Source organism: Salvelinus sp. IW2-2015, linkage group LG8 (assembly GCF_002910315.2).
Source record: "Salvelinus sp. IW2-2015 linkage group LG8, ASM291031v2, whole genome shotgun sequence".
Classification (NCBI taxonomy): domain Eukaryota; kingdom Metazoa; phylum Chordata; class Actinopteri; order Salmoniformes; family Salmonidae; genus Salvelinus; species Salvelinus sp. IW2-2015.
Genome location: NC_036848.1, coordinates 14,612,964 through 14,618,975, shown reverse-complemented (window position 1 = coordinate 14,618,975; position 6,012 = coordinate 14,612,964).

The window sequence follows — 6,012 nt, the reverse complement described above, 5'->3', positions numbered from 1 at the left end:
TAGCTTTCACCAAACCAGAAAAAGAAGATCAAATGAATCACTTAACCTTGAACAACTTCATCAGATGACAGTTCTTATAAGCATCATGTATACAATACATTTATGTTTTACGAAATGTCCTATTTGAGGTAAAAATCATAGTTTTACCATTGAGCCACCATCACAATAGCCACCAAAAGCAGCCAGAATAATTACAGAGAGCAACGTGAAATACATAAAATACTCATCATAAAACATTATGGAAAATTACATGGTGACAGCAAATGAAAGATAAACATCGTTGTGAATCCAGCCAATATTTCCGATTTTTTAGTGTTTTTACAGGTAAAACACAATAATAGAAATTAACTAGCTACCTCAATAGCCAAAACCAAAACATTTATTCACCGCCAAATTAGCTTTCGCCAAAAACCAGCAATGATATCGAAATTATCACTAACTTTGGTACAACTTCATAGTGACAAGTCTTATAATATGTTTACAATACAGTTTATGTTTTGTTCGAAAATGTTGCATATTTAGAGCTGCAAATTTGGGTTATACATAGTGAATACGTAGCACAATTCCAAAAAATCTCCGGAGATATTTTGGACAGTCCGTAATTTACTCAAAGACTCATCATAAACTTACAAAAAAGTACATGTTGTCAGCAACATGAAAAGAATCAGCTGTTCTTATGCAACCCGCTGTTTGATTTTTTAAAATAACTTAGTAGAACATTACAGCATGCAGTATTGTGAGACAAGGCTCACCATATTTCCGCCTTGTTGGAGCAAATTTACCAGCAGCAAAATACGAAATAACATATATAATATTCTCTTACTTCTTTCTTGATCTTCACAAGATATCAGAATGTAGTGCAGCGAGTCGCTTTTCAGACTAAATGTTGTTTGGTTTTTAGAAAGTCCATTTCTTCTGTCGAATTTAGCAACTTTTGGCTAGCATTGTGGAGCGCACGTGTCCATCATCTCTTGGCGCAAAGAACGAAAAATTCCAAAAGTCCCAATAAACGTTGAATAAACTGATCAACCGGTTGAAAAATCCTACTTTATGATGTTTTTCTCATTTGTACAATAAAATCAGAGCGGAGCAATCGCCGTGTAACCGAACGCTTTTCAGAAGACAAGTGATTCCCCCGTGCGCCGTCGAAAACTGACTAAAGAGCTGACCTGTCACTCGCAAAAGCTCTTATTCGGCCTCACATTCAAGCTAGACACCCCATTCACCTTCTACTGCCGTTGACATCTAGTGGAAGGCGTATGAAGTGCATACAGATCGATAAATAAAAGCGTTGAATAGGCAAGCCCTGACACAGAGCTCGTTTTCCAGATTTTCACTTCCTGTATGGAATGTTTTGCCCATGAGTTTTGTTTTACTACAGATATATTCAACAGTTTTAGAAACTTCTGAGTGTTTTCTATCCATATAGATAATAATATGCATATGTATGATCTAAACAAGAGTACGAGGCCGTTTAATTTGGGCACGATTTTTCCAACAGTGAAAAACAGCGCCCCCCCTATTCACAAGAATGTAAACACAGTGTCCAATGAGGGCCATAAGTATACAGAATGTGTCATCTGCGTAGAGTGGATAAGAGATCACCAGCAGAAGAGCGGCATCATTGACGTATACAGAGAAAAGAGTCGGCCGAGAATTGAACCCTGTGGCACCCATAGATACTGCCAGAGGTATGGACAACAGCCTCCGATTTGACCACACTGAACTCTAATTGAAAGTTAGTGGGTGAACCAGCGAGGCCAGTCATTTGAGAAACCAAGGCTTGTTGAGTATGCCGATAAGAATCTGTGGTGATTGACCAGAGTCGAAGCCTTTGGCCAGGTCGCTGAATACCAGCTTGCCAGTATTGTCTCTTATCGATCGTGGTTATGATATCAATTTAGGACTTGAGCGCTGGCTGCAGCGTATACACCCATGACCAGCTCGGAAACCAATTGCATAGCGGAGAAGGTACGTAGGGATTCGAATGGTACGGTGAATTGTTTGTTAAATTGGCTTTGAGACCTTAGAAAGCAGGTCAGGATAGATATAGGTCTGTAACACAGGTTGGATCTAGAGTGTCTCCCCCTTTGAAGAGGGGGATGACCGCTGCAGCTTTCCAATCTTTGGGGATCTCAGATGATACGAAAGAGAGGTTGAACAGGCTAGTAATAGGGGTTGCAACAATTGCAGCGGATCATTTTAGAAAGAGAGGGTCCAGATTGTCTAGCCCGGCTGATTTGTAGGGGTCCAGATTTTGCAGCTCTTTCAGAACATCAGCTWTCTGGATTTGGGTGAAGGAGAAATGGGGAGGCTTGGGCAGGGGTAGCCAGGTGGAAAGCATGGCCAGCCGTATAAAAATGCTGATTTAAATTCTCAATTATCATGGATTTATCGGTGGTGACAGTGTTTCCTAGCCTCAGTGCAGTGGGCAGCTGGGAGGAGGTGATCTTATTCTCCATGGACTTTACAGTGTCCCAGAACTTTTTGGAGTTTGTGCTACAGGATGCAAATTTCTGTTTGAAAAAGCTAGCCTTTGCTTTCCTAACTGCCTGTGTATATTGTTTCCTAACTTCCCTGAAAAGTTGCATATCACGGTGGCTATTCAATGCTAATGCAGTACGCCACAGGATGTTTTTGTGCTGGTCAAGGGCAGTCAGGTCTGGAGTGAACCAAGGGCTATATCTGTTCCTGATTCAAACATTTTTGAATGGGGCATGCTTATTTAAGATGGTGAGGAAAGCACTTTTAAAGAATAACCAGGCATCCTCTACTGAAGGAACGAGGTCAATATCCTCCCAGGATACCCAGGCCAGGTCGATTAGAAAGGCCTGCTTGCTGAAGTGTTTTAGGGAGCGTTTGACAGTGATGAGGGGTGGTCGTTTGACCGCTGCCTCATTACGGATGCAGGCAATGAGGCAGTGATCGCTGAGATCCTGGTTGAAGACAGCAGAGGTGTATTTGGAGGGCAGGTTGGTTAGGATGATATCTATGAGGGTGCCCATGTTTACGGATTTGGGGTTGTACCTGGTAGGTACATTGATCATTTGTGTGAGATTGAGGGCATCTAGCTTAGATTGTAGGACAGCCGGGGTGTTAAGCATGTCCCAGTTTAGATCACCTAACAGTACGAGCTCTGACGATAGATGGGGGGCAATCAATTCTGRGTGTCCAGGGCACAGCTGGGGGCAGAAGGTGGTCTAGAAGGTGGTCTATTGCAAGCGGCAACGGTGAGAGACTTGTTTCTGGAAAGGTGAAAAAAGTAGAAGCTCAAATTGTTTGGGCACAGACCTGGATAGTATGACAGAACTCTGCAGGCTATCTCTACAGTAGAATGCAACTCCACCCCCTTTGGCAGTTCTATCTTATCGGAAAATGTTATAGTTAGGGATGGAAATTTCAGGGTTTTGGTGGCCTTCCTAAGCCAGGATTCAGACACGGCTAGGACATCCGGGTTGGCAGAGTGTGCTAAGGAAGTGAATAAAACAAACTTAGGGAGGAGGCTTCTAATGTTAACATGCATGAAACRAAGGCTTTTACGGTTACAGAAGTCAACAAATGAGAGCGCCTGGGGAATGGGAGAGGAGCTAGGTGCTGCAGGGCCTGGATTAACCTCTACATCACCAGAGGAACAGAGGAGGAGTAGGATAAGGGTACAGCTAAAGGCTATAAGAACTGGTCATCTAGTGCGTTCAGAACAGGGAGTAAAAGGAGCAGGTTTCTGGGCGCAGAAGAATAGATTCAAGGCATAATGTACAGACAAGGGTATTGTAGGATGTGAATACAGTGGAGGTAAACCTAGACATTGAGTGACGATGAGAGAGGTATTGTCTCTAGAGACACCATTTAAACCAGGTGATGGTTTAAACCAGGGTGATGGTTTAAACCAGGGTGATGGTTTAAACCAGGGAGGTTGAACAAAAGGGTTAGCTAAGGCATATTGAGCAGGGCTGGAGGTTACGTCGGCAGACCAGTTGTGATGGATCGGCAGGACTCTGTGTAGGTAAAGGGTCCAGGCCAATTAGCAAAATAGGTATTGTAGCCCACGAAAATTGGCTGATGGACCTCTTCAGCTAACAGTCCGATATGCTCTCGACAGCTAGCGGGCCACGGCTAGCAGGCTAGCAGATGGGCATTCAGGGTACGTCGCAAAAGAGGACCCTGTTGAAAACCCCCTCGGGCGGATTACGTCAGTAGACCAGTTGCGAAGGARCGGCGGGGCTCCGTATCGGCAGTAAAAGGGGTCCAGGCCAATTGCCAGGTATTAGGTATTGTAGCCCAAGGAGTGGCTGATGGACCTATTCAGCTAGCCGGGAGATGGGCCTAGCATAGGCTAGCTCCAGGCTAATTGGTGCTTCCTTTGGGACAGAGACGTTAGCCAGGAGTAGCCACTCGGATAGCAGCTAGCTAGCTGCGATGATCCAGGTGAAGAGGTTCAGAGCTTGCGGTAGGAATCCGGAGATGTGGGGAAAAAGGAGTCCGATAAGCTCTAGGTTGAATCGCGCTGTGCAGACTGGCAGGAGTTGTCCYGGCTAGAGGTTAGCTGATGACCACTAGCAYTGGCTAGCTGACTACTAGCTAGTAGCTAGTTAGCTGGCTAGCTTCTGTTGGGGGTTCCGGTTCGAAAGTAAAGAAAATAGCAGATCCATACAACATTGGGTGAGGAGACAGGAGTTGGAGTTGGACGTTGAAAAATATTTTTTATATACAGTATATACGAAATATATGCGAAGAAAATGCGAAGAAAAAAATATATAAAAAAATTAAAATATATAACCATGTGTATGTGACCAATAWCATTTGATTTGATTTGATGGTGCATTGGACTACTCTATCAGTCTGTGTGTTTTGGTGTGTCGCTGACTGTGTATGGTAGTTCATGTTGATGATTACTACTTGGGTAGTTGAAATGATGATGGGAGGTCATATTCTCTCCACTTTCCCTCAAATTACCTCCACGTCCTTTTGGGTCTCATTAAAAAGCCATTCCCCAATATGTCACTCACAGCCCCACCGTATGGTTGGCATTAACAATGAAAGCAATGGAAAAAAGAGCTCTTAGTTCATTATCATTTTAGTGAGGCGAGGATTATCAGTCTTCAGTGCCTCTCGATTTATCCTTTCCTCTCCACCTCTCTCCTTTCCTTCTCTGTCACTATTCTTCAGTCCAAGGCAGGGCTAACACAGGAATACATGTTTCATTAGTTGTATGTAATGTTAATATGGTATACGCACATCTTACGAAATGTACTTGCAGGTTCCTTTCCGACAACGCTCAACAACATAAAGAAATAATAGAAGATAAGAGAACATGAACAATAAGTAAATGGCTCAGTAGAATAGAAAAAACATTTTAGCATAAGTATAATACAGGAAGGCACAATTTATAGTCCAATATTTGTTTATTGTGAGGTATTAGCAATCACTAAATAATAGTATGTAGCAACAATTGTTGTGTGGTGTGTGTAGCTACAATGTGTGTGGGGAGTGTATGTCTGTCTGTGTGTGTTGTGTGTGTGTGGTGTGGTGTGTGTGTGTGTGTGTGTGTGTGTGTGTTGTGTGTGTGTGTGTGTGTGTGTGTGGTGTGGTGTGTGTGTGTGTGGTGTTTGTGTCTGTGCATGTGTGTGGGTGGGTGGTGTGCGTGCTGTGTGCGTGAGTGGAAAGTGCATGTGTACTATGGTTGTGGAGAGTCAGTCAGTTCAAGTCAGTCGCAGTCTGATGGCTTGTAGATAGAAATCGTTTCTGAACCTTGTTGGTTCAGGGACAAGGGGTGACTGAGATTCTAGGAGAGAGAGGCCAGTGGGTGTCTACCATGTTAAAGGTTCTGAGTATAGCAAGGCCTGTAGGGGTAGAGAGGAGAGGACAGCAGAGATGGGGGAGAGGTGACAGGATGTGGTTGAGGAAAGTGGATTGTTTGTTCATCTTGAAGGTCACGGGTGACATTCTTTGATTAGCAGAGTTTGGTCACTGAGACAGAGTTTGGTCAGTGTGTGCGTGCAGGAGTGTGTGTGT